Source organism: Triticum urartu, chromosome 3 (genome assembly GCF_003073215.2).
Source record: "Triticum urartu cultivar G1812 chromosome 3, Tu2.1, whole genome shotgun sequence".
NCBI lineage: Eukaryota > Viridiplantae > Streptophyta > Magnoliopsida > Poales > Poaceae > Triticum > Triticum urartu.
This window is the reverse complement of record NC_053024.1, coordinates 571,775,461-571,793,994: the sequence shown is the minus strand read 5'-3', so window position 1 is coordinate 571,793,994 and position 18,534 is coordinate 571,775,461.

The window sequence follows — 18,534 nt, the reverse complement described above, 5'->3', positions numbered from 1 at the left end:
TCGACACCCAATGGAGCACAGGAGCAGGCCGAGGAAGGAGAGGCGAGCGGAGGCGAAAGTGGAGACGAGAGAGAAGAGTGGGAATCTAACGGCGAAGGAGAGGGGATGACGACGACTCCAGTGAAGAGGAGGAAGAAGTCGAACCTCCCCGTTCGGAACGGCGATCCAAGCTTACACACGACCCTATGCGGGAACGTGGTAAGGCGACTGTCCTTGTTGGGCAGTCATCGAAGCGCCCTCGGACCTCATCTCCAGCGCCGACAGAAAAAGCTCCCAAGCACCCACGCGCGACACCGTCCAAGACGCCCAAGGCTCTGCCCAAGATGAAGATGACTGTCCCCACCATTTCTGGGTAATAGTAGAATTTGTTTTCCTTTGTTGAACGTGACGGACGCTTGGTCGACTCATTGAATAAGCTGACTGACTTTCGAAATTTGCAGTGCTGCCACCTCGGAGATCTACGCCAAGGACGATGATCAAGAGATGGAAGACGCTGTTACCTCCAACCCCGGTACGATTACTGATGCTCTGCTTTTAGTCGACTGACGATTTCTTACAATTCCGGTCGATTGGATTTTTCTTGTAGCTCCTCCTCATGTCATTGACCTCCCTGATGATGACGATGAAGCGCCGCTGAGGGCGCGAAGGAACAGAAGGGCGCCGGCTGGCAAGACCCCACAAAGCACTCCGACGCCTGAGGCCGTAGTCCGGGAGGGTGGTGATACCACTCGGGCTTCTGTGACCTTCGCTGAACCTCTGACGAGTGTCCGGCCTTCGACGTCGACTGCAAATCCGCCTTCGCTTTTTGCCACACACCACGTCCCTGAGGACCAAGTGGGTGCCGCTAAAGAGGCTATACGCCAGGCGGGGATCATGATGGAGCAAGTGAAGGTGGTTCGGGAAGCCAGCCAAGCAGCTTATGACGCGAGTTCAGCTCTTCAGAGCAACGTCCAGGTCAGTCGATTCACCGCTTGTTCTGTTAGGATATGCTATCTGAAGAATCTCTTTTCCGAAGATCTTTATATCTGTACACCCACTGGGTGTGTCTATTAATCTTTTTGATGAGTGGGGGCACGCTAAGTGCACCCACTGGGTGTAGTCCCCGAGACTACGGTGGACTGCTGGCAGTCGACTGTAGTCTTTATATTGTGTTGCCTTAGTTGAACTTCTTCACTCGGTCTGGTCAGGCCATGTCGAATGGAACTGTACATGGTCGACTGTGGGCAGTCGATTTTTTTTGGTCGAACCAGTGGGGGCACGCTAAGTGCACCCACTGGGTGTAGTCCCCGAGACTACTGTCAAATGTTTTTGATTCGGCTGTAGTCTTAGAAACGCCATCATTGTCTCTTGGTTACTCAGAAGCAACTTATCTTGGATGTCTGTCGACTGATTTTTTGCAGAAATCCTGCGAACTTGTGGCTCGCTACACTGAGTTGGAGAACAAATAGATCCAGCTAAACCTTGACTTGAAGCTTGCTCAGGAGAACTTGCAGAAGGTGAGGGACGAAGAAAAAGGTATGGCTGGTGAGCTTTTGTCGACTGTCCTTTCTTTCTGGCTGTCCTCGATGTTGATCTCACTTGCTGTTTCGCAGACAAAATGGAGGAGGCTCTGAAGAAGAAGGATCAAGACCTTGCCGAAGCGCAGAAGGAGGCCCTGAACAAAACGAAGCTTGCTGAAGAAAAACTGGCTTCAGTCGGTACTCTTGAAAAGGAAAACTCTAGGCTGAAAACTGCTATCGACGCGGCTAACCAAGAGGTCAGCCGTCTGAAGAATGGCAATATAGCTCTGAATGACAAGGCAAGTGAACTGGCGGGGAAGAGGAATGATCTGGAGGCTTATCTCGGTGGACTCGCCAAGAAGCTGTTCGTCATGCTCGAGGGTAATTACTCCGGCCCGACTGACTTGCAGTTACCAAACCTGCGTAGAGCCACTGACTTATCCTTGAATTGTGTTTACAGAATTCTGCCAGAACTTCGAAGAGGAGACCAGTCGAGTGGAGACAAACTTGGACCCCATCAATTCTCCAGTGAAGGACGAGGCTGCTATGAACGTGCTCCGACTGGAATCTCGTGTTGCCGGCGTTGTTGACTATCTTGCTCGGTTGAAGGTTGCGATGTCGCGGATCGACACGTCGCTCTGGCTTAGGACGACGCTTCAGAATGACCTCGAGTCCCTGATGACTCGACTGAATGAAGTCCCAGGTCGAGTGGCGGAATGGAAGAAATCTTCTGCTAGATGTGGCGCTGACGTCGCTCTGTCTCTGGTCCGCGTCCACTGCAAGGAGGCGCGAGAAGAAAAGTTGGCCGCCATCCACGTTGCCAATACCAGGAAGCACAACTTTCAAGACTTCATGGAGACTTTCATTGCTGCTACCACTCGCATTGCAGACGGGATCGATTTGGACGAGTTCGTCGCCCCTTCCAGTCCTCCGCCTGAGGAATAAAAACTTTTATGCTTCACTTTAAATTTTCCTCGGAATGCCGAGTGGATTTTGTAACCGCTAAACTCTGTCGAGCTGGAGGCTCGAGTACTTTGATCTGCGGTCTAGGACCTTTGGATCTTATCTGAACTTGATTTATCGTTGAATATCTTCATGAATTATCTGTCGAGTGGAACTTGTTCTTCACTCGAAATAATTTTGTATTTGTGGTGCAGCTCCGAAGGAGAAGGTAGCAGTCGATTTGCACCTCGTTGTCCTTGCGGATTGGGATGTGTTCCGTACTTAGGCGAGCACTGGGCTGCAGCTAAGCCCCCGAGTGGAAGGTCTGCTCTCCACTCGGTAGGATTTTAAAAACTTAGGCGAGTACTGGACTGCAGCTAAGCCCCCGAGTGGGAGGTCTGCTCTCCACTCGGTAGGATTTTTTCAAACTTAGGCGAGTACTGGACTACAGCTAAGCCCCCGAGTGGGAGGTCTGCTCTCCACTCGGTAGGATTTTTTCAAACTTAAGCGAGTACTGGACTACAGCTAAGCCCCCGAGTGGGAGGTCTGCTCTCCACTCGGTAGGATTTTTTCAAAATTAGGCGAGTACTGGACTGTAGCTAAGCCTCCAAGTGGGAGGTCTGCTCTCCACTCGGTAGGATTTTTTCAAACTTAGGCGAGTACTGGACTGCAGCTAAGTCTCCGAGTGGGAGGTTTTCTCTCCACTCGGTAGGATTTTTAAACACTTAGGCGAGCACTGGGCTGCAGCTAAGCCTCCGAGTGGGAGTCTGGCTCACCACTCGGTAGGATTTTTAAATACTTAGGCGAGCACTGGGCTGCAGCTAAGCCTCCGAGTGGGAGTCTGGCTCACCACTCGGTAGGATTTTTAAATACTTAGGCGAGTACTGGGCTGTAGCTAAGCCTCCGAGTGGGAGGTTTGCTCTCCACTCAGTAGGATTTTTAAACACTTAGGCGAGCACTGGGCTGCAGCTAAGCCTCCGAGTGGGAGTCTGGCTCACCACACGGTAGGATTTTTAAATACTTAGGCGAGCACTGGGCTGCAGCTAAGCCTCCGAGTGGGAGTCTGGCTCACCACTCGGTAGGATTTTTAAACACTTAGGCGAGCACTGGGCTACGGCTAAGCCTCCGAGTGGTGAGTCTGGCTCACCACTCGGTAGGATTTTTTTTACAAACTTAGGCGAAACGGATTCGCAGCTAAGCCTCCGAGTGGGAGTATGGCTCACCACTCAGTAGGATTTTTTTTACAAACTTAGGCGAAACGGATTCGCAGCTAAGCCACCCACTAGGGGATTTCACACGCAAACGAAGGCGACAACAATTATAGGAAAAATTGTAACACTCTTGTCTTTAATAAATAGACTACAGAAGTTTTTCTTATAACATCTCATTCAAGTGAGAATTCAAGCGTAAAAGGGGTGGAGCAGTTCCGCATTCCAAGCTCGTGGCTCATCGATCTGGAGATCGACATTGTAAAGGTGATACGCTCCATTGTGGAGGACTCTGGTGACAATGAAGGGACCTTCCCAAGTAGGAGCGAGCTTGTGTGGTTTCTGTTGATCCATTCGGAGGACCAAATCTCCTTCTTGGAAGGCTCAACTCTTCACATTTTTGGCATGGAATCGACGCAAGTCTTGCTGATAAATGGTCGATCGGATGATAGCCATTTCTCTTTCTTCTTCCAGGAGGTCGACTGCGTCTTGTCGGGCTTGTTCTGCTTCATCTTCGGTATAAAGCTCGACTCGGGGTGCATTGTGAAGTAGATCACTTGGCAGGACTGCTTCCGCTCCGTAAACCAGAAAGAACGGAGTTCTTCCAGTCGACTGATTCGGGGTGGTCCTCAATCCCCACAGAACTGACGGAAGCTTGTCGACCCAAGCGCCTGCTACGTGCTTGAGATCACGCATCAGCCGAGGCTTTAGTCCTTTGAGAATCAGACCATTTGCCCTTTCTGCTTGTCCATTCGACTAGGGGTGGGCGACCGATGCGTAGTCGACTCGTGTGCCTTGAGAGGCGCAAAAAGCTCTGAACTTGTCTGAATCAAAGTTTGACCCATTGTCGGTGATGATGCTATGCGGGACTCCATATCTGAATGTTAACTCCCTGACGAAACTGATAGCAGTGCAAGCATCAAGATTCTTGATAGGCTTAGCTTCAATCCATTTGGTAAACTTGTCGACTGCCACAAGCACATGTGTGAAACCGCTCCTGCCTGTTCTCAATGGGCCAACCATGTCCAGTCCCCAAACAGCGAAGGGCCAGACAAGTGGAATGGTCTTCAGGGCTGATGCAGGCTTGTGCGACATGTTGGAGTAGAACTGGCACCCTTCACACTTGTCGACTATCTCTTTTGCCATTTCATTCGCTCTTGGCCAGTAAAATCCCACTCGGTATGCTTTAGCCACAATGGTCCGAGAGGACGCATGATGACCACAGGTCCCCGAGTGGATATCATCAAGGATTATCTGACCTTCTTCTGGTGTTATACACTTCTGACCGACTCCAGTCGCGCTTTCTCTATACAACTGTCCCTTTATGACTGTAAAGGCCTTGGATCGACGGACGATCTGTCGAGCCTCTTCTTCGTCCTCCGGGAGTTCCTTTCTCAGGATATACGCGATGTACGGTATCGTCCAGTCAGGGGTGATTGCCAAAACTTCCATGATTAGGTCGACCACTGCCGGAATTTCAACTTCAGTCGGATCTGTGGCACTCTTTGGCTGCGGGGCTTCATCTGTAAAAGGATCTTCTTGGACTGATGGCGAGTGGATGTGTTCCAAAAACACATTGCTGGGGATGGCTTCTCTCTTGGAGCCTATCTTTGCCAAATCATCAGCCGCTTGATTTTTCAGTCGGGGGATGTATGAAGCTCTAACCCCTCGAATTTCTTCTCTAACTTTCTCACTGCATTGCAATAACCAGTCATAGCTGGACTTCTGACGTCCCACTCCTTCATCACCTGATTAACCACCAAATCTGAGTCGCCATAGACCATGAGGCGACGGATGCTGAGTGAAATGGCCATGCGCAACCCATACAAAAGTGCTTCATATTCTGCTTCATTATTGGAGGAATCGAAGTGAATCTGGAGAACATATCTGAGCTTATCTCCTCAGGGGGAAACCAATACTATCCCAGCACCGGAACCATTCAGCATCTTAGATCCATCGAAGAACATGGTCCAGTGCTCCGAGTGAACTTGAGTCGGAAGTTGCTGTTCGATCCACTGGGCGACGAAATCTGTAATTGCTTGGGACTTGATAGCTTTCTTTGCCTCAAACTTGATATCTAGGGGAAGAAGTTCAATCGCCCATTTGGCCACTCGACCAGTTGCATCTCTGTTGTGCAAAAACTCTGATAGTGGAGCGTCGCTGACGACTGTAATGGAATGATCAGAGAAGTAATGTGCAACCTTCTTCGTGGTCATATAAATCCCATATACAAGCTTCTGGTAATGAGGATATCTTTTCTTTGAAGGATTCAAAACTTCAGAAACATAATATACTGGGCACTGAACTTTGAAGGACTTTCCTTCTTCTTCCCGCTCGACCGTAAGTACTGTACTGACAACTTGTCCTGTGGCTGCCATTTAAAGCAGCAAAGGCTCCTTGCTGATTGGGGCAGCAAGCACCGGCTGGGTGGAGAGCAGAGCTTTGAGCTCTGTAAACGCTGCATCAGCTTCTGGAGTCCACTCGAACTTGTCGGACTTCTTCATCAGTCGGTAAAGAGGCAATGCCTTTTCACCGAGGCGAGAGATGAATCGACTTAAGGCGGCCAAGCATCCTATAAGCTTCTGGACGTCATGCACACGCACAGGACGTTTCATCCGGAGTATAGTACCAATTTTTTTAGGATTGGCGTCGATTCCCCGTTCGGAAATGAGAAAAACGAGTAACTTCCCACCTGGAACTCCGAATGTGCACTTTGACGAATTAAGCTTGATATCATACCTCTTGAGGTTGGCGAAGGTTTCAGCAAGGTCAGTCAGCAGGTCGGAACCCTTCCGTGACTTAACCACAATATCATCCATGTATGCCTCCACATTCCGACTGATTTGAGTGACCAAACACTTCTGAATCATCCTCATGAATGTGGCTCCGGCATTCTTGAGGCTGAACGGCATGGTGACATAACAGAAGCACCCGAATGGAGTGATGAAAGCTGTTTTGATCTTGTCGGGCCCGGACAGACGGATCTGATGGTACCCGAAATAGGCGTCTAGAAAAGACAAACGCTCACATCCCGCAGTCGAATCGACTATCTGGTCGATGCGGGGGAGAGGAAAATGATCTTTCGGGCAGGCCCGATTGATATGCTTGAAATCAATGCACATGCGAAGTGATTTGTCCTTCTTGGGGACCATGAAAACATTGGCGAGCCACTCGGAGTGGTAAATTTCTCGGATGAACTCCGCTGCTAAGAGCCGAGACACCTCCTTGCCAATGGCCTTCCTCTTCTAGACGGCGGACCGTCGAAGATGTTCTTTCACAGGTTTAAATTTTTGGTCGACTCGTAGACGGTGCTCAGCCAGCCCCCTGGGAACTCCAGGCATGTCAGCAGGCTTCCATGCGAAGATGTCCCAGTTCTCACAGAGGAACTGGACGAGCGCTTCTTCCTATTTGGAGTCGAGCGTCATTGAGATGTGAGTCGGAGCAGCATTTGGATTGGTCGGGTGAAAGTGAACTGCCTTTGTTTCACCGGACGACTGAAAAGCTGATTCTGAAGCAGGCTTCTTAGCTCGTAGCAACTCACTCGGATCTGCAGTCTTCTCATACTCTTGCAGCTCGACCACTGCCATCTGAGCGTCAGCAATCTTTGAGCCTTCCTGAAAACACTGTTCTGCTTTCTTCCGATTGCCTGTAACAGTGATCACACCTTTGGGACCAGGCATCTTCAATTTGAGATACACATAACATGGTCGAGCCATGAAGCATGCATAAGCTGGCCTGCCCAAAATAGCGTGATAAGCACTTTGGAAATCCACAACTTCGAATGTCAACTTTTCCTTCTGGTAATTCTTGGAATCACCGAAAACCACATCAAGAGCAATTTGGCCGAGTGACTCGGCTTTATTCCCAGGAATGACTCCATGGAAACTCATGTTACTGGTACTGAGCCGGAACATCGGAATGCCCATCCCTTTCAAAGTTTCTCCATATAGTATGTTCAAACCGCTGCCTCCATCCATCAGGAATTTGGTCAGTCGAGTGCCTTCGACAACTAGGTCGACCACCAGAGCTTGCCTCCCAGGGGTGGCAATGTGCGTAGGGTGATCAGACTGGTCGAATGTGATGGCAGTCTGGGACCACTTCAGATAATTGGGTGTTGCCGGAGCAACCATATTTACCTCACGGTTAATAACCTTCAGTCGACTTTTGCTCTCAACATCAGCAAAAATCATCAGGGTGGAATTGACCTGGGGGTACCCATCGTCACTATCTTCCTTGTCCTCAACTTTGTCTGACTCTTTTTCCTTATCTTTGGACTGCTTGCCCTGAAACTGCTGGATCAGAAGCCGACACTGTCGAGTGGTATGCTTTGGGTAAATGAGTTTACCCTCTTCATCTTTCTTGGTGTGGATGTGACATGGTAGATCCAAAACATCATTTCCATCTTGGCCTTTAACTTTCTTTGGGTTCCAAAGTCCTTTGGGTTTTCCCTTAAATTTTCCCTGGGTTACGGCCAGGGCCTCCCCAGGAGCGGCTGGCTCGGCTTTCCGCTTCTGTTTCCGACTGGAATTTCCTCCGGTTTCCTGGGTGACTGCTTTATGCTTGCCACTCCGGAGTCAATCCTCATCTTCAACATTAGCATATTTGGTGGCAATCTCCATCATCCGATTCAGAGACATCTCTCCCGTTCGACCGAACTTCAGATTCAATTCTCTGTACTTAACGCCTTCTTTAAAGGCACAAACTGCTTGATGATCTGGTACATTTTCAACTGTGTGATGCAATGTGATCCATCTCTGGATGTAATCCCTCAGAGTTTCATTCGGTTTCTGCACGCAAGACCGCAATTCCGTAAGGCCTGCAGGTCGCTTGCATGTTCCTTCAAATGTGGTGACAAACACTCGGGAGATATCCTCCCAAGTGTAAATGCTGCTGGGTGCTAACTGATTCAGCCACGCTCTGGCCGAGCCTTCTAACATGAGAGGCAAGTGCTTCATGGCTACCTCATCATTCCCACCGCCAATCTAGACAGCCACGCGGTAATCTTCGAGGCAAGTATCGGGCTTGGACTCACCGGTGAACTTACTAACTCCAGTCGCCAACCTGAAGTTGGGAGGAATTACAGCGGCTCTGATGGCTCGACTGAAACACTCCGGCCCTGAAACATATACTCTGCTACTGGTTGGCGCATCTTTGTCGTGGCCTTCTCGGTGAGCTCTATTCCTGTCGACCAAACCTTGAACGAGAATGGATCTCGCATCAAAGCCTGGTTCCCTGGGGTCGACTGGAATTCTCCGCCCAACACTATGAGGGCGTCTGTCATCCTGCTGTCGAGGCACATACGATCCACTCCTCGAGGAGGGGTTGGCACTCGACGTCGATCGTCACGATCGAATCGGTGATCATACTGCTCATTCCTTCTGTACTGATCACGCCAGTCTCCACGTCCCTCACGCCTCGGAGGCGATATTGGGCTGTGAGCTGACTGGACTGTATCCGCTGCAAGGGATCGACTGTGGATCCTGTTCTGCGACTGAGAAACAACGGAATTCTGGTCTCCCGCTGCCCGGAGCAACGCTCTGATTTGCAACAAGCCTCTGCCAGCCTCTAACTGGGAGGGCTGAATCGACTCTGCTATACGGGCCACAGACGCCAAATTCTGAATCGGAGTACGATATACCTGCGGGGGCGGAAAGAGTTGACGTCGACTGGATTCTGGAGCCCGTTGACGCGCTCGCACGTCGAGTATTCGCTGGAGATTCTCCAGTTGAGTGCGCTCGGCCAAGTTAGCCAAGCGCGCGTCCTCCAAGGCTCGGGCCTCGGGGGTTTCTCCAACGATAGGAGTGTGGAGTGCATCCATGTTCCGGCGGCGAAGCTCCTCCCGCTGCAATGACGTGAGAGGCTCGGGGAGATACTCCTCGTGAGGACGCGACGGGTCGCCCCCATCCGCGCCTCCGTCAGCGCGGGGGAAACCGGGAGGACTGTGTGTCCCATCGATCACCAGAACCTCTGCAGCCGGGTCACTGCTGTCGCATTCGGATGCGTTCTCTGCGGAGCCAGTCGAACAGGCCGTAGAGGGATTCGTCGGGCTCGATTGCCGCGACTTGTGGGGTGGCCGACTGGCGGGACACCGCATGTCTCACCCACCTCTGAAGCCTCGACCGACCGGAGCGCTTGCGCCGGTGAGGAACAGGGCGGGGAGACGCCACAGGAGCCGACCGATATTGGGTCGACGGCTGCCGCAAGAGGACACCACGGACGCATGCGCGAAAGTGCGTCGCCCCACGGACGGGGAGCGCGTCGACGTCGAGTGGAGCCTCCTGAAGCCAAGCGGAGTCGTCGGCGATGAACGTGAGCGCGCCGAGAGGATCTCACGGCCCTCCACCAATGCTCCGCCCGAAACCATGATCAAAGAGATCGGAAAAAAATCGCATCTTCTCAAACTAGGCGCTAAGACTCCTAGCCCCATGGTGGGCGCCAACTGTCGTGGTTCTAACTCTGACAGTGATGTAGGGGGGTATGTATGGAGAGGCTAGATCTTAGCTATGGAGGAGTTGTAAGCACATGAGGATTAAGAGTTCAGGCCCTTCTCGGAGGAAGTAACAGCCCTACGTCTCGGTGCCCGGAGGCGGTCGACTGAATTATGTGTGTATGAATAACAGGGGTGCGAACCCTTGATACTGAGGAGGGGGGTGGCTTATATAGAGTTCGCCAGGCCCCTCCAGCCCTCAGTAATGCAGGGTTTAAAGTACATTAAGACTGGGGGTTACTGGTAACGCCCCTAATAAAGTGCTATGATGACCATAAAAGCTACTTAATGACCGACCGTTTGCGTGCAGGGTGACTTTAGATCTCCTGGCAGTCGAGTGGTTGGATCTTGGTCGAGCGATTGCTTCGTGGTCGAGTGTCTTGAATCCGTCGAGTGGGATACCTCCAAGTCGATTGAAAGGTGACTTCTTCTAGGGATGTCCTTGGGTAGGGTACTTAGGACAGGTCCATGCCCCTACCCTAGGTACATAGCTTCATCACTTGGTGCGGTGGATCTTGCAGTATTCCTTGTCGAAGCTTCCTGGTTTGTCGGTAGCCGCCAAGGCCCGGCAAGCGGCGCACCCGGCAATTTCCTTGCCAGGGTCGTCTGCCTTGGCCTTCTTGGTAGCGCCGGTGTCCTCGGATCCCTCGACGGCAAGCACGATCTTTCCCTTATGCTTCCTGTTGCGGTGCCGACCCTTCTTCGTCGGGGTGGCTGTGCCTTCGTTTGTGGAGTCGGTTTCCATGCTGCTGTCTTTGCCGGGGTACTTCCTCCCCTCTTTAGCTCGAGCGCACCTATCGGCCAGAACATAAACTTCGGCCACATCTTTGACCTTGTTCATCGCCAGCTCTTCCCCATCTTGTGGTTGCGCACATTCGGATGAAATGCGATGATCACGGCGGCAGGATGAACATCTGGGATGTTGTACTGCACCTGGCTGAACCTCTGTATGTACTTGCGCAGGGTTTCACCTTCCTTCTGGGGGATGATATGCAAATCACTTGCCTGGCCATGAGCTTGGTGGCCTCCGGTGAAGGCGCCAACGAACTCATGGCACAAGTCCGACCAAGAAAAAATGGAATCCACCGGCAAGTGCATCAACCACGACATAACATTGGGTTTAAGTGCTAACGGGAAGTAATTGGCAAGCACCTTGTCGTCGCGGGCCCCAACAGCTTGCATCGCGATGGTGTAGATACTGAGGAAATCCGACGGGTGTGTCTTGCCGTTGTACTTCTCGCCAACGTCAGGCTTGAATGTGCGGTGGGAGGGTCACTGGAATTGCCGCAGCTCACGGGTAAATGCTGGGCAACCCACCTCGTAGGGTAGGTCGCCAGATCCTCCCGGCGCTGGGTGGTCCATAGTGGGCCCTGCCCGCCGATCTGATTGGTGGCGTGCGTCGCGCCGACGCTCGATGGTGGTTCGAGCGTCCTCACAGGCTCACTCCCGAAGAACTTGGCGCTGATCATGGTGGGTCCGTGGGTCGGACGACGCCATGGATATGTTATCACAAGCGTCATCACGACGAACCGACACCCGTGGCGATGGACGTGGGGGAGGAGAGTGCACCTTGGCTGCAGCACCTCCGATCCTTCCGCCACTGGCACGTGGTGGCTCGACGGAGTGCCAGCCTGAGGGCCCCGCTGGTTGCGGCTCATCTTTGTTGGCAACACCAATGAACCTCCGGATGGTGGCTCTCCACTCGTCGAGCTTTTCCACAGCAGGAGGAAAGTCGAGGAGCAACTGCGTGCGCGCCAAAGCTTCTGCTGGTGTGGGTGGTGGCGAAATCTGCGTGGACCATGACGCGCTCCGACTCCTAACCATGTTAGAAGGAGCGTGCACCGTTTTCTCCAGCGTCTCGGCGTGCATGCTGGCCTTCTACATCCCACGGATGATGCACGGGACTCTTCCCACGGCGGCGCCCAGGGTCACCAGCGGGGTGACGCTGCTCGTCGCGCGCAACCTGGGAGGAGCGTGTCGTGGGCACCGGTGTAGGTGCCTTGGAAGTCACTGCGCCGCCCCTGGAGGGCCCCGTGACCCCTACGGGGGGCCCGACTCCATCGTTAGACTTGGTGGCGTGTGGCCCGTCATCTCGCGCACGAGCGACGCCGCTCGCCAGGCTTTGGCTGCCAGAGCAATGCGGGTGTTCGCGGGCCGCACCTCGACTTCCATCCGTGATCGCCCCACCGCTCGCCCGCTCTGGTACAGGCTATGATCGTATTCTTCTTGAGAGCCATGGCGATAAAGAACTGCTAAACTAACTGCTAGAGTGGATTTTCATAACTGCGCACCCCCTACCTGGTGCGCCAGAGATGTCAGTGGGAAACGACACCTATGGGGTCACTGGGATCCCTTCTACGGTTGGCGGGCACGGGGTTGTGCAAAGAGCGGGTCTGGCGGTCAGCACACAAATCGTTTACCCAGGTTTGGGCCACGGAGACGCGTAAAACCCTAGTCATGCTTTTGTGTATATTTGAGTGTTCTTGTGTTCTTGAACTAGCTGCGATGTCTCTCTAGTTCAAAAGATCTGAATCCCTCTCCAGTACGCATCAGGCCTCCTTTTATAGACAAAAAGGGGTAGCCACAGTGGCAAACAGGAGGTGGAAAGGTGTACAGTGGCCGAGTCTTGATGTCTACTACACAACCTTCTTCTTGTAGATGTTGTTGGGCCTCCAAGTGCAGAGGTTTGTAGGACGGTAGCAAATTTCCCTCAAGTGGATGACCTAAGGTTTATCAATCCGTAGGAGGCATAGGATGAAGATGGTCTCTCTCAAGCAACCCTGCAACCAAATAACAAAAGAGTCTCTTGTGTCCCAAACACACCCAATACAATGGTAAATTGTATAGGTGCACTAGCTCGGCGAAGAGATGGTGATACAAGTGGTATATGGATGGTAGATAAAGGTTTTTGTAATCTGAAAATATAAAAACAGCAAGGTAACTGATGATAAAAGTGAGCACAAATGGTATTGCAATGCGTTGAAACAAGGCCTAGGGTTCATACTTTCACTAGTGCAAGTTCCCTCAACAATAATAACATAATTGGATCATATAACTTTCCCTCAACATGCAACAAAGAGTCACACTAAAGTCACTAATAGCAGAGAACAAACGAAGAGATTATGGTAGGGTACGAAACCACCTCAAAGTTATTATTTCCAACCAATCCGTTGGGCTATTCCTATAAGTGTCACAAACAGCCCTAGAGTTCGTAGTAGAATAACACCTTAAGACACAAATCAACCAAAACCCTAATGTCACCTAGATACTCCAATGTCACCTCAAGTATCCGTGGGTATGATTATACGATATGCATCAAACAATCTCGGATTCATCTATTCAACCAACACATAGAACCTCAAAGAGTGCCCCAAAGTTTCTACCGGGGAGTCAAGACGAAAACGTGTGCCAACCCCTATGCATAGGTTCATGGGCGGAACCCTCAAGTTGATCACCAAAACATGCATCAAGTGGATCAATAGAATACCCCATTGTCACCACGGGTATCCCACGCAAGACATACATCAAGTGTTCTCAAATCCTTAAAGACTCAATCCGATAAGATAACTTCAAAGGGAAAACTCAATCCATTACAAGAGAGTAGAGGGGGAGAAACATCATAAGATCCAACTAGAATAGCAAAGCTCGTGATACATCAAGATCGTACCATGCTACCTCTTTTAGCACTGCGTTGGTTTTCCCCGAAGAGGAAGGGATGATGCAGCAAAGTAGCGTAAGTATTTCCCTCAGTTTTTGAGAACCAATGTATCAATCCAGTAGGAGGCTACGCGTGAGTCCCTCGCACCTGCACAAAACAAATAAATCCTAGCAACCAACGCAAATAGGGGTTGTCAATCCCTATAGGGCCACTTACGAGAGTGAGATCTGATAGATATGATAAGATAATATTTTTGGTATTTTTATGATAAAGATGCAAAGTAAAATAAAGGCAAAGTAAATGGCAAAGGAAATAACTAAGTAGTAGGAGATTAATATGATAAAGATAGACCCGGGGGCTATAGGTTTCACTAGTGGCTTCTCTCGAGTGCATAAGTATTCTATGGTGGGTGAACAAATTACTGTTGAGCAATTGACAGAATTGAGCATAGTTATGAGAATATCTAGGTATGATCATGTATATAGGCATCACGTCCGAGACAAGTAGACCGACTCCTGCCTGCATCTACTACTATTACTCCACTCATCGACCGCTATCCAGCATGCATCTAGAGTATTAAGTTAAAAACAGAGTAACGCCTTAAGCAAGATGACATGATGTAGAGGGATAGACTCATGCATTATGAAGAAAACCCCATCTTGTTATCCTCGATGGCCACAATACAATACGTGCCTTGCTGCCCTTACTGTCACCGGGAAAGGACACCGCAAGATTGAACCCAAAGTTAAGCACTTCTCCCATTGCAAGAAAGATCAAACTAGTAGGCCAAACCAAACTGATAATTCGAAGAGACTTGCAAAGATAACCAATCATACATAAAATAATTCAGAGAAGATTCAAATATTATTCATAGATAGACTTGATCGTAAACCCACAATTCATCGGTCTCAACAAACACACCGCAAAAAGAAGATTACATTGAATAGATCTCCACAAGAGAGGGGGAGAACATTGTATTAAGATCCAAAAAGAGAGAAGAAGCCATCTAGCTACTAACTATGGACCCGTAGGTCTGAAGTAAACTACTCACACTTCATCGGAGAGGTTATGGTGTTGATGTAGAAGCCCTCCGTGATCGATGCCCCCTCCGGTGAAGCTCTGGAACAGGCCCCAAGATGGGATCTCGTGGATACAGAAAGTTGCGGCGGTGGAATTAGGGTTTTGGCTCCGTATCAGATCGTTTGGGGGTACGTGGGTATATATAGGAGGAAGAAGTACGTCGGTGGAGCAACAGGGGGCCCACGAGGGTGGGGGCGCGCCTGGTAGGGTAGGGCGCGCCCCCTACCTCGTAGCCTCATGTTACGTGCCTTGACATAGGGTCGAAGTCTCCTGAGTTGTATTCGGTGAGAAAATCACGTTCCCGAAGGTTTCATTCCGATTGGACTCCGTTTGATATTCCTTTTCTTCGAAACCCTAAAACAGGCAAAAAAACAGCAATTCTGGGCTGGGCCTCCGGTTAATAGGTTAGTCCCAAAAATAATATAAAAGTGGATAATAAAGCCCAATAATGTCCAAAATAGTAGATAATATAGCATGGAGCAATCAAAAATTATAGATACGTTGGAGACGTATCATACCACCTCAAGAACACGAGAGAGAGAGAGAGATCAAACACATAGCTACTGGTACATACCCTCAGCCCCGAGGGAGAACTACTCCCTCCTTGTCATGGAGAACACCAGGATGATGAAGATGGCCACTGGAGAGGGATTCCCCCTCCGGCAGGGTGCCGGAATGGGTCTAGATTGGCTTTCAGTGGCTACGGAGGCTTCTGGCGGCGGAACTCCCGATCTATTGTGCTCCCCGAAGTTTTTAGGGTATATGGGTATATATGGGAGGAAGAAGTACGTCGGTCGACCTCCGAGCTGTCCACGAGGTAGGGGGCGCGCCCAGGGGGGTGGGCACGCCCCCCACCCTCGTGGGCAGCCCGGGTGTCGGTGTCAAAACCGGCGGATCTCGGGTAGTGGGTCCCGAACTGTGCGTCTAGGCCGGATGGTAACAGGAGGCAGGGAACACGATGTTTTACCCAGGTTCGGGCCCTCTTGATGGAGGTAAAACCCTACGTCATGCTTGATTAATATTGATGATATGGGTAGTACAAGAGTAGATCTACCACGAGATCAAGGAGGCTAAACCCTAGAAGCTAGCCTATGGTATGATTGTTGTATATGGAGTTGATGTCTTACGGACTACAACCCTCCGGTTTATATAGACACTGGATAGGGTTAGGGTTACATAGAGTCGGTTACAATGGTAGGAGATCTTGAATATCCGCATCGCCAAGCTTGCCTTCCACGCCAAGGAAAGTCCCATCCGGACACGGGACGAAGTCTTCAATCTTGTATCTTCATAGTCCAGGAGTCCGGCTGAAGGTATAGTCCGGCTACCCGAACACCCCCTAATCCAGGACTCCCTCAGTAGCCCCTGAACCAGGCTTCAATGACGACGAGTCCAGCGCGCAAATTGTCTTCGGCATTGCAAGGCGGGTTCCTCCTCCAAGTCCTTCATAGAAGATTGTAAACACCAAGAGTAGTGTCTGGCTCTGCAAAATAAGCTTCCACATATTGCCATAGAGAGAATAATATTAACACAAATCAAATCTGCTGATGTATTCCGTAGTGCGTCATCACACTACAGCCAAGTCCTTTACTCGAATCATTTTCACTTTTCCACCTCAGCGTGTTTTGCGAGGCAGTTTCCTTGGCACGTCTTGTCAAAGCAGAGATCGTGTGCCCCCCTTTTACGGGATTCTCATCAATACGGACGTGGGTAACCCAACCGCGCCACTTATCACGGCGCTTGGGAGGCAAGCGAGTTTTACTAGGCAGGTGGGGACGCACAACCGCATCTTCCCATATAAGGGGACAAGGATCCACCTTTTTACCTACGCCTTCTTCCTCCTTTGCCTATCCATCTCCTGCGCACCCGAGCTCCAGCGCCCAAGCCCGCACTTCCCACCTCAACCTTCTCCAGCAATGTCCGGAGCGGGAGGCAAGTGGATGGTCTCCTCCGCCACGGAGGGCCAAGTCAAGAAGCTAAGGAAGGCCGGATACCTGTCCAAGGACATCGCGCACCGGCTTCCCGAAAAGGGGCAGCTTCTCCCCACCCCAAGGCCCCATGAGAGGGTAGTATTTCTCCCCCACTTCCTCCGCGGACTGGGTTTTCCACTCCACCCATTTGTCCGGGGGCTCATGTTCTACTACGGCCTGGATTTCCACGATCTGGCTCCGAACTGCATCCTCAACATCTCGGCGTTTATCGTCGTGTGCGAGGCTTTTCTCCGCGTCCGCCCTCATTTCGGCCTCTGGCTCAAGACTTTCAACATCAAGCCCAAGGTGGTGCGCGGCAGCCAGACGAAGTGCGGAGGCGCCATGGCGGGCAAGATGGCCAACGTCCTATGGTTCGAGGGCTCTTTCGTGGAGACCCTAAAGGGATGGCAATCCGGGTGGTTTTATATCACCGAGCCGCGCGATCCGAAATGGACCGCAGCCCCCGAGTTCCGATCCGGACCCCCCACGCGGCTTATATCCTGGAAAGAGACGGGCCTGTCGTGGGGTGACGAAAAAGAGGTGACCGGATTGCAAACATGCATCCAGTCCTTGGTGAACCAGCCAGTCCGGCTTGTTAATGTAATTCAGGTTATGCTCGTCCGCCGGATCCTCCCGTGCCAACAACGGGATTTTAATCTGTGGGAGTTCGACCCGGCGCAGCATCAAACCCTCAGCAGGCTCTTCGACACGACGTACGAAGACGCCTGGAAGATGCTATTCAAGGGCGCCGAGGCTCCCGCATCCGCTTCCAAGGACCGCGGATACAGCTCGCAGCGTCATGCTAGCGAGGTAAGCCATCTACACATTTTACACGATGTTAAGCTTTTTTCATAGTTTAACTCTATGCGGGATCTAAACTCCCTTACCTTTGACAGGCTTGGCGGGCGATATCCGGACCGATTAACTGTCTGGCTCCGCTGCCCGAAGACCCAGCCCCAGCTCTACTAGTGAAGCTGCTGGTTCCGGCGCCTTATGTGGTGCCGGAGAAGAAGGCCAAGAAGAAGAAGACCACGGGGACTCGAAAGAGTGCCCGCAACGTGGTGGTGTCGGACTCGTCATCTAACGAGTCTGAGACGCCCTCCTCCCGCGAAAACAAGGAGGAAGAAGAAAACTCTCCCCCCCCAGCGGAGGGAGGAGAGAAGAGGAAGGCCGCCCCAACGGGGGAGGCCGAGGGGTCTAGGAAAAGGAAGACCCCTCCGCCGGACTACGCCCCCAACGCCGAAGAGGGCAAAGAGGAGTGGCCAAACCGGGCCAAGCGTCCGGCGAAATCGTAAGTTCGGATATCAGAGTAACTCATGATGTTCCTTTGTTGCACAGCTTTCCCTAATGTCGAATGTAATTATGCAGTCCGCCCCGGGCCGAATTCGACGAATTATCGGGCGGCTCCCTGGACTCATCGGACATGAACTCAGTTCTTCCCGTTGTCTCCCCCCGCACTGCAGATGACGCTGAAGTGGCATCGCGACAAGCCCCGGGGCAGGAGGAGGTGGTCCCGGAGGAGCCGCAAGGCAACCTCCCGGACTCCAGGAGTGAAGGGGATAAGGCTCCCCAGGGCTCTCAGTCCGGCTTTGTGCCGGACACCGCGCCGGAATCTTCCACAGTTCCGGACCGCGGTAGGCGAACTCCTTCCAAGAGGAGCAAGCCTTCTGAGCTGGCGGCCTCCGTCCAA